A 13,378-nucleotide genomic window follows, 5' to 3' on the forward strand; every position below is an offset into this window, starting at 1 on the left:
GAGGAAGACTCAAAATAACAAAATACTGTTTGAATGGGGCAAAACTTGAGTAATTTAGAAGTGAAAAGATGCTTTCTATTAGTCAAGGATGTATTAACAACAATTTTAAACATGTTAAAACCTGTTGTTTAGTCCTCAATTATTTTTCACTCCCTTTTCTTGTTGCTTTTGTTATGTTGTCAAAGCCTGACTCATTTTGTTATATTGTCTCAGTCCTGACGGAGGACTAGGGTCCTCATTGGGCTCATACATGGAACTTATGGTTAATGAGTTTATCTTTCTTTCAAAATGTTTGCTCAGCTATGGTTATTACTCAAATCATGCAAAACTATGACTATATACTTAGGATTATCCTGGACAGATGGTCTTGAATCAGTTCACTGTGTTTTGTTGTTTTAATAAATTACATGTTTTAATTACCTAAAATGTCACACAGAGGTTTTCCTATATATTTTCCATAGGCTTCCTCAGCCTTTTTAATTGTGACAGCAGCCATTTCACATTCAGACATTCAGAATATATATATTAACAGCACTTTTCATAAATAATTTTTAAGCCACATGCAAATCAAGTGCTAATAGACAAATAATTATTCTCCTGGTGCACTTATCTGATTATGGAAAAAAAGCTGACTTTGGCAGCATTCCTTGCTTTGCTGTACAATATTATTACTGTTTTAGAGTGGAAGGCAGTAAGAAACACAGTTTAATTTTTGAAATCTGATATCAGGCAACTTGTGCCTTCCAGGTGTGTCTAAAACTGTAGGACCAGAGGCATCAGTTGCCAAAATGTATCCTGGCCACATTTTAAATACATATGAGGATGAGGTTCGAATGTACAATTTTCTCCCCCTTTCTGCATCCTGGTTTTCACTGGAAAAAAATTCAGGTGTATGGAAAAAGAAGGCTCTACAGTGTGCTCCAGTTGGTCTCCATCTGAACAGGCACAGGATCACAGCAGCAGCAAGGACAGTGATGGGGAAGGACAGAGGAGGGACACACTCTGAAACCCTGCACATTGCCTCTTACGAGTGACAGTAAATACCCAGAGTGAAAAACTTCCTTTGGCACTGGGGTCTAGATAGAGGAATTTGCTGGCAAGTATGGGACTAGGGAATTTTTCTGTTTTTATTCAGGGTTATGGTCTTACTCCAGCATCATTCTTTGCCTCATTGCAGTTTGATTGCTGCTACAGAACCACCCTGGATACTGTGATACTACATATTTATATTACAGTTGCAAAATAATACTCTGTGTAATTTCAACTTTCATTTTTAGAAAGAACCTTGTGATAGATATTAAATGTGAGAAACCAACAAATTTCCTTCCTATGATCAGTTCATCTGTAACCTCTCTCTACAGCCACATTTTCACTGTACCTGATACTCACCTATAGATTACCTTTTTTTCAGATTGTATTTTCATTATTAATCTTACTTTCTGAGAAATATTTCAGTTTCTCTGCAGCAGACTGGCATTTTTTTCTGGGATCTTTCAAGGGAAGCTAATTTACATCAGGAAATTGCTTCAAGGTGATCTGTCTGGGACAGTCATAAAGTCTGCATACTCCGCATTTGTTTTGTAGACATATTTTGTACTTTAATTCATCACCTCTGGCTTACAAGTGTGTCACCTCCATGACCAGTCTTTGCCTTTTTCCTTGAAAGTGGGCAATAAATTTGTGATTGCCAATTGTGGCGTCCAAGAAAACTGGGAGGGAAAAGCCTGTGCAAACAACAGCTGGAGACTAAGGGGGACAGCCATGGGCCAAGGCTGGCTTACAGCTCTGAAGGAAGAAGTGCTAAGGGACAAAACCAGATCCCTTCTTTGCCTGCAGATACTGCAAAATGACTGCTCAGAATGTCCTTTCCTGAACAAGGTCAGTCTTTTACTAAGTAGAAAACCTGTTTATTATCTGCCATGTCCCAGGCTGGACATGCAAAATACTTAATTTACCTCAGCATCAATTCAAGGGGCACCATGCAAAACTTGAAGTGGATTGAGCAAAAGCAGTTGCAGCAAGGAATTTACTGACACATCCTACTGAGACATCCTACTTTGTTGACTGACACTCAGATCCAGAGCTACATATGTGCCTGGTCACAAGACAGGCAAAACTGCATTTCTGCAAAAGTCCACTTCTCCCTTCCCATCCAGCCTTCCTTTCAGGCAGAGATTTAGAAAATATGATTGCATAAAAGTGGGGAGTAGCATGTGCTTGAAATGCTGCCACGTTTCCACTCAGTCTATGGCATGGCTCTCAATACACAGTAGATGTATTCTTTCTTCTCTTTCCTCTTTCCTCTCTCTTCCCTCTATCCAATGACTTTTTTGATCATTTGGACAGATTAGGCCAACAAACAGGCAGTTCAAGTGTTCTATGCAGCCATGTCATTTGCACTGAATCTGCTAATGCTGTAGCTCAGTTAAAGATCCCCAAATTTCATTCCCCTGCATCTCTCTCACAGGAAGGGTTTCTCCATAAACATCAGTTAGCTTATCATTTTACACTGTCCCTCAAGTACTTCATTACACTCCCCAAAACTATGCTTTTTGGAGAAGAGCTGACAACAGTGACAAGCTGCCATGCAGGTCTGTTGGGATGCCTGAGTTGTTATCCTGTCTTGATTTGCCTGTTTTGGTCTGTTGTCTTTGATTTTAAACTTAACTGCTGGGTCCCAAGAGGTGGAGATTGTGTGTCTTGTGTCTGTACAGCACACAGCACTTCGGTGTCCTGGGTCCATTGTTTCAAGTTTCTAAAAATGGATGCACTGATTGATGCTAATTGCTCTTCTCCGTTTCTAATGGTTTATCATATTTTGTGTAATCCTACTCTCCCTGCCTGAGTATGAAATTATACTCAGAGCAGCAAAATCAGCAGGGATGGAGAACAAGAAACTATTTCCTTGTCTTCTCATTAATTTTTGGGAATAGAGTGTGTTTCCTCAAGGGCTACTACTTTGAAGCCCTAGGTCTCTGAAACTGCTACACCCACATGGTAACGGGCTACTCAAACATACCACTCTCAAGGGTTTCTGCTGCTTCACCCCAAAATGGGCAGCCTCTGTCTGTAGCTCATACTGGCAGTAGCTCATACAGCCAGGTCTGCCTTTCCTGTACCTTTCCCAAACACCAGCTAGACAGCTTGAGATGATACTGAGAGCATAGTCTTGCTCCAGTGCTGGTGCCTCCTGAGGCAGATATGAACCTGTCAGATGAAGTCAGCTACAACCACAGCGTTAAAAAAAGTTCCTGTGCTGCTATTTGATAGCAGCTTTGTGGTGAAGAGAAAGCTGTCTGAAGCTGTGCAGTTCTGGATGTGTTTTAGTAAGAATGCAAGTATATACCCAAACTGAAAGTGTCAGATTAGAAAAATATGCAAACTGTTATGTAACAATAATGCAAAAGAATCTTGGAAAGATACTAGTGCCTCTGTGTTTCCAGAGAGAGAAAAATGGGACATACGTGGGGAATGGGTGGACAGGCCATATGTGGGGAGTCACAGTTTTGTGGAGAAATTGCTCCCTGTAAACTGTCTCTTCAGCGCCTGTTCATTCTGTTGATGCATGAAGGCACTTCCAAAGTGCTGGACAGACTGAACACAACTTGCCATTACTCATTAAAAAATTGCTGCCCAGGCCATGAGGATGTGCTGCTCTAGCAGAGCATATCCTTGGTCACCCTGCTCCAAAGTGACACGTGGCTCCCCGGAGGAGATGGACAGCCAGGAGGCAAGTATGCATTTATGGTGGCTGTAGAAGTGCCAAGGGTTAACATTCTCACATGCGAGCCTGCCTGGCAACTCTTTCCACCCCAGTGGCTGAGGAGTCCTTTGAGGACAGCAGGTTCCTGTCTCCAGTCTCCTTAAGGTGATGTGGGGGAATTTATGCAAAGGGACTCCAGAGGAACCGATTCCTGAACACCCAGCTTAACTTGAATCCTCATTTGTCTTGCCTCACTCTGTGAATCTTTTTCCCTTTTAAAGTCATCTTTCTTACTGAATACAAAACACTCCCCTGTATGACACCTTTTGTTTCAGGGTTCCCTCAAGCCTCTGTTTCATACCCAAGGCACCATGTGGTCAATATTTTACTACTCAGTGGCTCAGTGTCCTTCACCTGGTCCCCACTGAAAAGATACTGTAAACACTCCCACCCTGAAACATGCACACCAGTGTACCCCGATTTTTCTGCCAGTATCTCAATTCTTTTCACATGCCAAATGCTCTCTGCCCATATAATTTTCCCTTGCCACCAATCCTCCTATTAGTGCAAGGATTTTTGTCTTCCTCTCCTTTGTCCCACTTTTAGGTTAGTTGACCCCAATTTCCTTATACTAAGGACTTTATGCCCTTTCTATCTGTACTATGGACTTGATGCTGGTTTTTTTTTTTTCTTTATAATTCAGGCTCCCCCCACTCCCTTCCCTCCCTAGTTCCATGGCTGGATTCACACTCATTCCCCCACTACTATGATGAGATTTTATTTCTGGGAGAGAAATTATTCAGAGTGTGGATGTGTCCCAGCTGTGTGGATAGAACAAACAAAGAGGATGGACGGGCACTGTTATCTAGGAAGGTATTAATGGATTTTTGGTTCACTATATGTTTAGAAAAATGCCTGGGACTGTGGTTCTGATAAACATGAGGAAAAGGTCTTCCTTGCTCTTAATTTTTTGTTCCTCCTTCATTATTAAATATTTACTAAAAGAAAGAGAGTTCTGCCCACTTGTGCCAGGGACACACCTTGAAACTTCAGAAATAAGTGGAAACTGTTCAGAAGTTGTTGCTTTAGAGAAGACACACATACCTCACTGACTTAAATGTAGTGCTTTCAACACAGTCTGTGACTTGGACAAAGCAGAGGAGAAAACACAGTCTAGCAAATATGATAATGTGACTTATTCAAAGATGTTTTCACACTGAAAGACATCTCTTTAGGTGTCCTAAACTAAAACAAGCTGATAGCCCCCATACACACTGAGAAAAGAATGATATACCAAAACATGTCTACACAATTTTTTTATAACATACTTATCACCTTCTTCTTAATTTGGGTTTAAAACTAGCATGAAAATTGCCTTAATCTCCACACTCCCAGTCTCATTAAACTGTCTATTCCTCTTGCTCTTTTTTCTCTGTATATTTATTTTTGGTTCTTCTGTCATTCCTGGTTCATATTTAGTTGTGTTTGTTCTTATTTTTCAAACATGAGACCTGCTTCTATTGTCTTTACTCAGGCAGTTATTTACTGAAAACAAATGGTAATCTTACTGGGGAAAAGGCAATGGAAATGACCCATGGTTTTCATAGTAGGATTGTTGTGGCTTCTCTGACAAACTGCATGATGGTAGGGATATTCATCAATACAAGTAGTCTCAGCTTTCACCACAAAGAACTGCTTAAATATTATGTTTCCATTACTAATCTATTTAAAGAATGTATTGTTCATAAAATATACTACTTTTAACCTATTTTTAAATGCTTTCTATTCAGAAGGGGCAGTATTATTTAGGAATATGATTCTTGTGCTATGTATGCATCATTGAAGACTGAAGGAAAACAAACTGAATTGCTAGCAAGGTACATATGTTTTTACAGATTTTACATATTTTTGTGTAAAAACTTTGATGATGTCTTCTTGTCAATCATTTGAGTGATGCAATTTCTGCAAACAACCGTATTCTTCATTGTTGTTTCCAGAAATGGCCAGATGTTTCTTGGTATATACATTTTATTAATTCTGAAAGGGGATTGTAAACTCCTTTTTTAGCAGAGTGAAGATGGATGATTTACCTGTAAGGCAGTCAAGACTCATAATTGCACATCTTCACTTAATGGGAATATTGCTCTTGACTTCAATAACTACAGAACAAAGTCATAGGCAGGAACACTGATTTTTTTGGGGGGTGTCTAAGCCTCCCCAGAGGACATAGTTTAGAATTCTTAGATTGAGACACCAGTTTTCTCTTTGAATCTTGATTTTTCCTTGCAAATTACTATTACCTTTATCTTTCCTGCACAATTTATCTCCCCAGGGCAGAGTCTGAGTCACCCTATATAGGTTGGTAGTCACCTCACCACAGCTTGTTCACCCTGAGCTGGTGCCATCAGTGCTGTGTTATGGCAGATAGAGGAGATTTTCCTGAGAAACTAAGAAATATCTCTTTCATTTCTTTCAGTTCTCATCCTTGTAATCATATCATTATCCCGCTAATCAGTCTCAAAAATATAAAGGAAACTTGATTTGTTAGCTCTACAGTTTTAAATAATCCTGAAAAGTGTTGGACAGAGATTGCATGTTATTTAATTTTTGTCTCTATAATAAGGCAAACATCGAGGCTTTCTGGGGAGTAAACATATTTTCTCAAATCCATTCAGGATTTGAGAAGGTGGTCTCTTATGAAATTTTCCTGAAGGAAATTTTAAAACAGGTTTAAATTATTGACAGATATCTCTCTTTGGCCCAGGGACAACACTTAACAAGCAGTATGCTGCAGCCTATTCCAAATCCTGGTGTCATTATAACCCCTGGTTTTAAATTTTCTCTTCTCTTCTCTTCTCTTCTCTTCTCTTCTCTTCTCTTCTCTTCTCTTCTCTTCTCTTCTCTTCTCTTCTCTTCTCTTCTCTTCTCTTCTCTTCTCTTCTCTTCTCTTCTCTTCTCTTCTCCCTTCCCTTCCCTTCCCTTCCCTTCCCTTCCCTTCCCTTCCCTTCCCTTCCCTTCCCTTCCCTTCCCTTCCCTTCCCTTCCCTTCCCTTCCCTTCCCTTCCCTTCCCTTCCCTTCCCTTCCCTTCCCTTCCCTTCCCTTCCCTTCCCTTCCCTTCCCTTCCCTTCCCTTCCCTTCCCTTCCCTTCCCTTCCCTTCCCTTCCCTTCCCTTCCCTTCCCTTCCCTTCCCTTCCCTTCCCTTCCCTTCCCTTCCCTTCCCTTCCCTTCCCTTCCTTTTTTTTTGCTCTTCTTGAAATTGTGAGCAGTACTGAAAAGTCTGGGCTGCATGATGTGAATGAGTCGTAGTCTGGAGATATATGCTTATGGCTCTGCTTTACTAGAATTAAAGTATCATAAAGGAAACCTCCCTCATGCTGAGCATTTCTGGGGAAATCTTTCCTTGGTCATATTAAGCCAAGTGACCTTATGAAACTTACAATTGCTTTAAAAATATATGTAAAATGGAGTGGGGTATTGTACAAGTTCAGAAACTCAGTAGAAAGTTTTAAAACTTAAAACATCTTGCACTAGAAAGTCTTAAAACATCTTAAAAACTTATCTCAAATGCAGAAGTAAAGACACCTCTGATTATTGCCATGGGACAAGTGATGGATCCCATCCTCTGTTAACTCTTACAGTTTCTCATAATTCATGTTGCTGCTCGTTCTGTCTTGCCAGAAGAAATAAAAACAAAACCCCCAAAGTGCTGTACACAGAGACCCCAGCATCAGGGCCATTTTTGCACACGCACACACACGCCCCCATCAGCTTCATTGCCAGACTGAGGATGTCAGTTGTAATGAGGTTTTGTATCACTTCCAAAGTGAAGTGACTGTTGCCTGCCAAGAGCCCTTCCACTGCTCCTTCCACTCCCACCAGCCACCTCTGGCTGCTTCCCAGGAGGCAACTCCAGGGATGGTGCAGCTGAGCAGTGAGAGCTCATCCAGCAATAATAATAATAAATTAGTAATAAAAAATAGTAATAAAAAAGCAGCATCTTGCTCTTGGATCCAGTTTATCTCTGATCACATCAGGGCCTAACTCATAGGAAGCAATGGGGCTGTCACTGTAGCAGACTGATGCTGTTGACCAAAATTTGGCATAACATGAAATTTCTCCTGAGGATACCAGGTGATGTTTTAAGCAGGTATATCTGGGTGCAGCCTATGACTCCTGCTATTTGGGAAGGTTTGTCTGAGATGTGGCAGAGCAGCCAGCAGAGAAATCAACCCTCTGACACAAGTAATGGTTTACTGTTCTCTGAGCAGCACCCAGAGCCAACCACATCAAAACCTGTTTAAACAGGACAGAGTTGTTCATGCTTTGCTGCATGAACAATTTATGCAGCTTTGCAGAAGTTTATCCTAAAAACCACCAGTTGCAAGGTAGAATTAGTATTACATCATCAGGCTGGAAAAGTCAGTTCTTCCCTTCTTTGCAGAATGCTGGCAAACACAGAAGAGATTTGAAAATCATCAAGGCCAACAAAAGCTGGGGGGAATAAAAAAACCAACCCAAACCAAAAAAAGAACAACAAAACCCCAAAATCAATTTTTAAAAGACCTTGGCTAATAGAAATTTTGACAAAATTGGTAAATGAGAATTTTTCTCCAACCCCACACCACCGACATTCCACCTCCCTGCTTACTTTAAATGAATAGCAAGGATGCTATCAGAATGGTTTGTACTACAGGAGTGCCCAGGGCGAGTTAGCTGGTGTCAAAGAGCACTGTGTGCATGCTCACACTTCCACAAGGTCTATGAAAAGACAACCACAGGTCCAGAAAAGCCAGGGGAACATAGCGATACACAGCAAATGTGGAGAAAGGGATGAATGCAAGAGTGCAGAGCAATGATAGGATCAGGTCAAGTCAAGGAGTAGTCAGGTGAGCAGCCTATCACTTCACCTCAGCAGGGCTGTCATTTCACCTGCACATCCGTGCACATGAAGCTGTATCCTGACTCCTGGGATGGCACAGGAACAGTAGCAGCAGGGTCTCACAGTGTGTGAGTCCATCCAGCACACTTGGGGCTTCAGGTGTAGCTTCATGTTCTCCCCTGTAAAGCCACTGTTTGCCCAAGGGAGAGCGATGCTACATTGCATTAAATGCAAGCCTGTAAGATCCTGGTGATCTGGCTGGGAAGTATGAGACAAGGGCAACTTTACAAATCTGTGGTGACCCAGCTGCCACAGATGTGGCTCTTCTGCTGGGCTGTGTACACATAGTTTTAGCAGTGTTGTGGGCTTTGATGGACAGGACAGCTTCTTCCTTGCATGGGTGAGCCAAGGTCAAAGAAAAGAAAGGTTTGCACCAGTAGTGCAGTGTAGGACCTGCCACAAGAACTAACAGCCAATGTGGACAGGGCCACGTGCCAGCCAGGGAAAGCCTGGAAGGCCAAGTGAGGAAGTTTGCATTTGATGCAGCAGAAAAGGAGACAAAAAGACAGGTACAAAAAAATCCCCAAGGCTTAAATAGAAATTTGAGACTATGACATTGTCTTCTAGGACATACTATAATGGACCAAGCTGGATTTGTCTTTCATTTCCTAAAGCTGCTGTCCTAGGGTAAATTAGTGATGTGCACCCAACAGTTCTGGAAGTCTTGAGTGCTAATGGACAAAGCAAAAAGAAGCAATAGGATCAGCTCAATAAAGCCTAAAAGACAAAAGATATTTGCAGCATACATTTAATGTATTAAAAAGGGAGAAATAGCATTGCTGGTAAGAAGGAAGCAACTGCTAGAATACTAGAGGACAAGGGCTTGCACACAATTTTAATTTCTGTGAACAGAAATGAGAGAAGGAAAAGAGCTTAAGGGAAGAGAAAGTGAAACCTTCAAAGTTATTTCATGACCTTAGCTTCCCTGAGAATGTTTTCTTTCTGTATCTGATTTAGATTATAACGTCCCTAGGGCAGCAGTGGTCTTTAATTTGAGTCCTCTTCAGTACTGGCCAAATCATGATGCTTAATGAGCAAATAAAGTGTTGATAAATTCATATAAAGGTTTCTTGTCTGCAGTCTGGCATTTAATAGATGACACCAGTAAAGACTGGCAGGATCAGCTTCAAGGGAAGAGCATGAGAGCCCTTCCACTGCCTTCAAACAAGGGAGGTTCTGGTTCATGTTGCAAACAATTCTTTGAAATTAAGAGCATGCAATTGGGTACTGTACACACAGGGACATTTCTGCATATTGCATATGGCAATTTCACACCAGACAAACTGCAGACACAGTCAGGCAAGCTGCTGCATCTTGGTGGACCCCAGGGCTCCACGTGGGTGCAGAAGCTGGCCATGCAAAGCAGCTTGCTGGATTAAGGCATAATTCATTGCTGTGGTACGGCTTACTCACTCTAAAGGGCTTTATTCACAGCAGGGATGATTGAGGTGCCGGGAGGCACAAGCCAAGTTGAAATAGATTTGTCAGGCTTATTTCATGCTTTGTTGTGGTGGCTGCATTTTAGATAGATTGTGAAAATTAGGTTATTTCTAAGGTTCAGATTAGAGTATTGCCTAGAGATTAATAAAAATTGGAGATTTGGTTGTAAATGTCGGGCCCAAAATTCTGTGAAAACACCAACAGTCTGCAATCCCAGTCATCTGCAAAGATTTGGGATGGCAAAGATTTGTGCAGCATTTGGTTTGCCAACTTCAGCAGGCTCTGGCATATTTAGAAGAATATAGAGGCTGAGTAACAGACTTGCTCATGTGGCTTTTGGTATGTTCTCTTTCTTATCCTATTCTGTTTAAAATAGTGCCATCTTTTCCTTTCTGCTTTAGCCTTCGTGAATTTAGATTGTTCTTTTTGTTTTGAGTTGTTAAAGAAAAGGTAGACTTGTAGGTGGTAGCAGATTTACCTTGTGACAAAGCTAAAAAAATGCTGCCATACCCCCATCTAACAAAAACAAACAATCTGGAAAAGAATTCCCATACCAATACATTAAGAAATGAAAAAGAAAAATCAAAACTCTAATTTTGCTGATAAAAATGGCCTTCCTATTTTGTAATTGGAATTATACAACTAAAACTAGTAGTCTTACCTATGTTCTAATGTATCTAGGATTAAGTACAAGTTCTTGTGAATTAATTCAGGGATTGCACAAAAGGAACACTGTGACAGCAGGATTGTTGTGGGCCATTTGGGTAAGTATCTGGTAGATGAGACTTCTCTCAGATGAAGCTGAGGGGGCTGTGCAGAGAAGATGGGGAGGTGGAAGGGAGAAGAAGGCAGACAGGAAGAGCCAGCCACGGTGTGAAAAGCCTTGAAACAGTGCAAATGGATTTGAACTTCTGGCTAAGAAAGAAATCTGAATAAATGTCTGTCACAGGACCAACTTCTGCTTGTTCTCATCCCTCCCCCAAGAAATGAGAATGATATGCATATTCAGACAGAGATAGATAAATGAATATATATAGAGAGAGACATAAAATTGGGAAGAGTGGTTGAGGGAAAAGTAAGACACACCATATCACAATGCTATGCAGTTAACATGAAACAATTAAAAATACCATGACATGATATGGAACTTTCCATTTTCAGTTGCATTTAAAAGCTTTATGAAAGAAACTTTAAATTAAACAACTACATTCTCTTCACCTCAAAACAGTGTTCTTTGTTGGCAGACAATATCAATATTTAACACCACTCCCCCTACCTTCCCAGTTTTACATGCTTGAATTTACAGATGTCTAATACAGGCGTTAGGAATTAATAACCCTGGTGTAAGAGATAGCAGGTAGGCTGATTTTGAATTGTAGATGGCTAAGCAGAGGTACTGCTTGAAGCATTGTGACATTTTAGGAGGGACATCAGAAAGAGAAAGCAGCTTCCAGTCCTGATAGATGTAATAGCCATTTTCCACTCAGGGTAAACAAGAAATCAATGAGTTCCCTCCCTTTTAGTGTCAGCTGAAACAATGGAAAGCATGTGCCCAAGGACACAGCCAGATCTAAACAGTGTCATCTGTTCCTGGGAGGGGTCCTGATATCTGATACATGAGTGAGGTAGGGGAAGGAAATAAAGACTTGTATGTGAAAGGAAAGGGGCAGAAACATGAGAGAGAATGAGACAGTCATCTGGATATAAACCTACTTGTCTGAGAAAAAACAAAACTGTAGTTTTGAGAGATGTGATGGGCTGATTTACTGCTTGGATCTATTGCCCTTTCTTCCTCATTCTTAGTCTCACAGGTCTGCTGTTCATGCTGGTGCTGGTCCTTGTATCTCTGAAGTGATGGAACTCACCAACTCAGCAGAAAACTCATGCAGAAAAATGTACGTATGGATGGGTCATGCATCCAGCAAAGGCACTGGGAGGAACTGCTGGTGAAAGGAGGGATGTATGAAGAGTGACATGAGGTAGATGATGAAGGACAAAAGAAAGAAGAGTTGAGGCAAGACTTCCATTTGGAGGAATGGAGCCATCCTACAGCTCAGCTGTCTGCGAAACCACAGCCTGAAAGCACATAGAAGTGTAGTATAGTCAGGAAGTAAGTTGGGATGTTCTCCTCATGCTTTATCCTTACTTTGGTCTCTAATAGAAATAATCCTAATATCCTAAATTCTCACTAATAAAAAGGTCAGAATTGGCAACATATAAAGGTGCTGCTCTAATCCAGCTGCAGTCAGCCGCCATGGTTTGTAAACATGATTCAAGAGGCAGACAGAGTATATTTGATCTGGAAAGATAAGAGTGTATGCTGCCTGGGGAAAGAGTTAGATGTACTTTGACACAGATAATAAGATGCCATGCCTTAGCCTTGGCTGTTTTTTGCATACCCATCTCCCTGTGAGGAATATCTGAAGATGTCATTAAGGAGAACAAAGCAAAGCAAAACTCTGAACTACAGCCTTTGCATGCTAAATATTGTCCTGAATACACAGTGCGCCTGCACAGATTCCCTTTGAAATGGGAGCAGAGGTGTCACCTGGTGCTTTTCTCTAGTCTGGGAGTGAGAAAATAAAGTCCCACTTGTAAGAAAAAAAATTAAAAATCCATAGTAGTAGCTTGGGAGACTGTAGCTTATGATAGCTTTATTAAAGTACTTTATCGTCCTCATGAAGAATGCTCAAATACTTTTAATGAAAGTTCCTACTAAAGTAAAACCTCCAGGGTCATACCAAATATGGTCAGAAATTGCCTAGGGAAATCTCTGTATTTTGTCTTCCTTAGAGTCCATGACGTTTTCTACTTCAGTGAAGGATCTGCAAATATTTCAGTCAACCTCTGTTGAATTTTAAGGTAGTTAGATTGAATTCATGTAATATCTGGGCAATTTACAGACTTGGGTGCAAGCTGTGCCATCAGCTGTTTTATCTTTAGAGCATATAAAATTACTGTGATTTGCTTTGTGAATTTTATATCTTCATTAGAAAAAAAAATCCTTAAATTATCTGTAGATCTTTAAATACTTTAGGATGATAGGATGAAGCAGGTTAAGTTAGCTTTTCTGTTAGTTATTCTAGGTGAACAGTTTTAAAGGATGCTGATGATGAGGTACGAAGCGTAAGGACAATTCAGTCCTGGTGCCATCTAATGCTCTAGGGAGAAAGACCAGATATTGACTAAGTCAGCAGCAGAGCACCCACTGAATTGAAGGACAGCATTTTGCTTGCCTGGTGTCTCACTGAGAGTGACAGAAGCACTACACTGCCAAGCTCTAACCAGGAAATCAA

Source organism: Melospiza georgiana, chromosome 2, assembly GCF_028018845.1.
Source record: "Melospiza georgiana isolate bMelGeo1 chromosome 2, bMelGeo1.pri, whole genome shotgun sequence".
Lineage (NCBI taxonomy): Eukaryota > Metazoa > Chordata > Aves > Passeriformes > Passerellidae > Melospiza > Melospiza georgiana.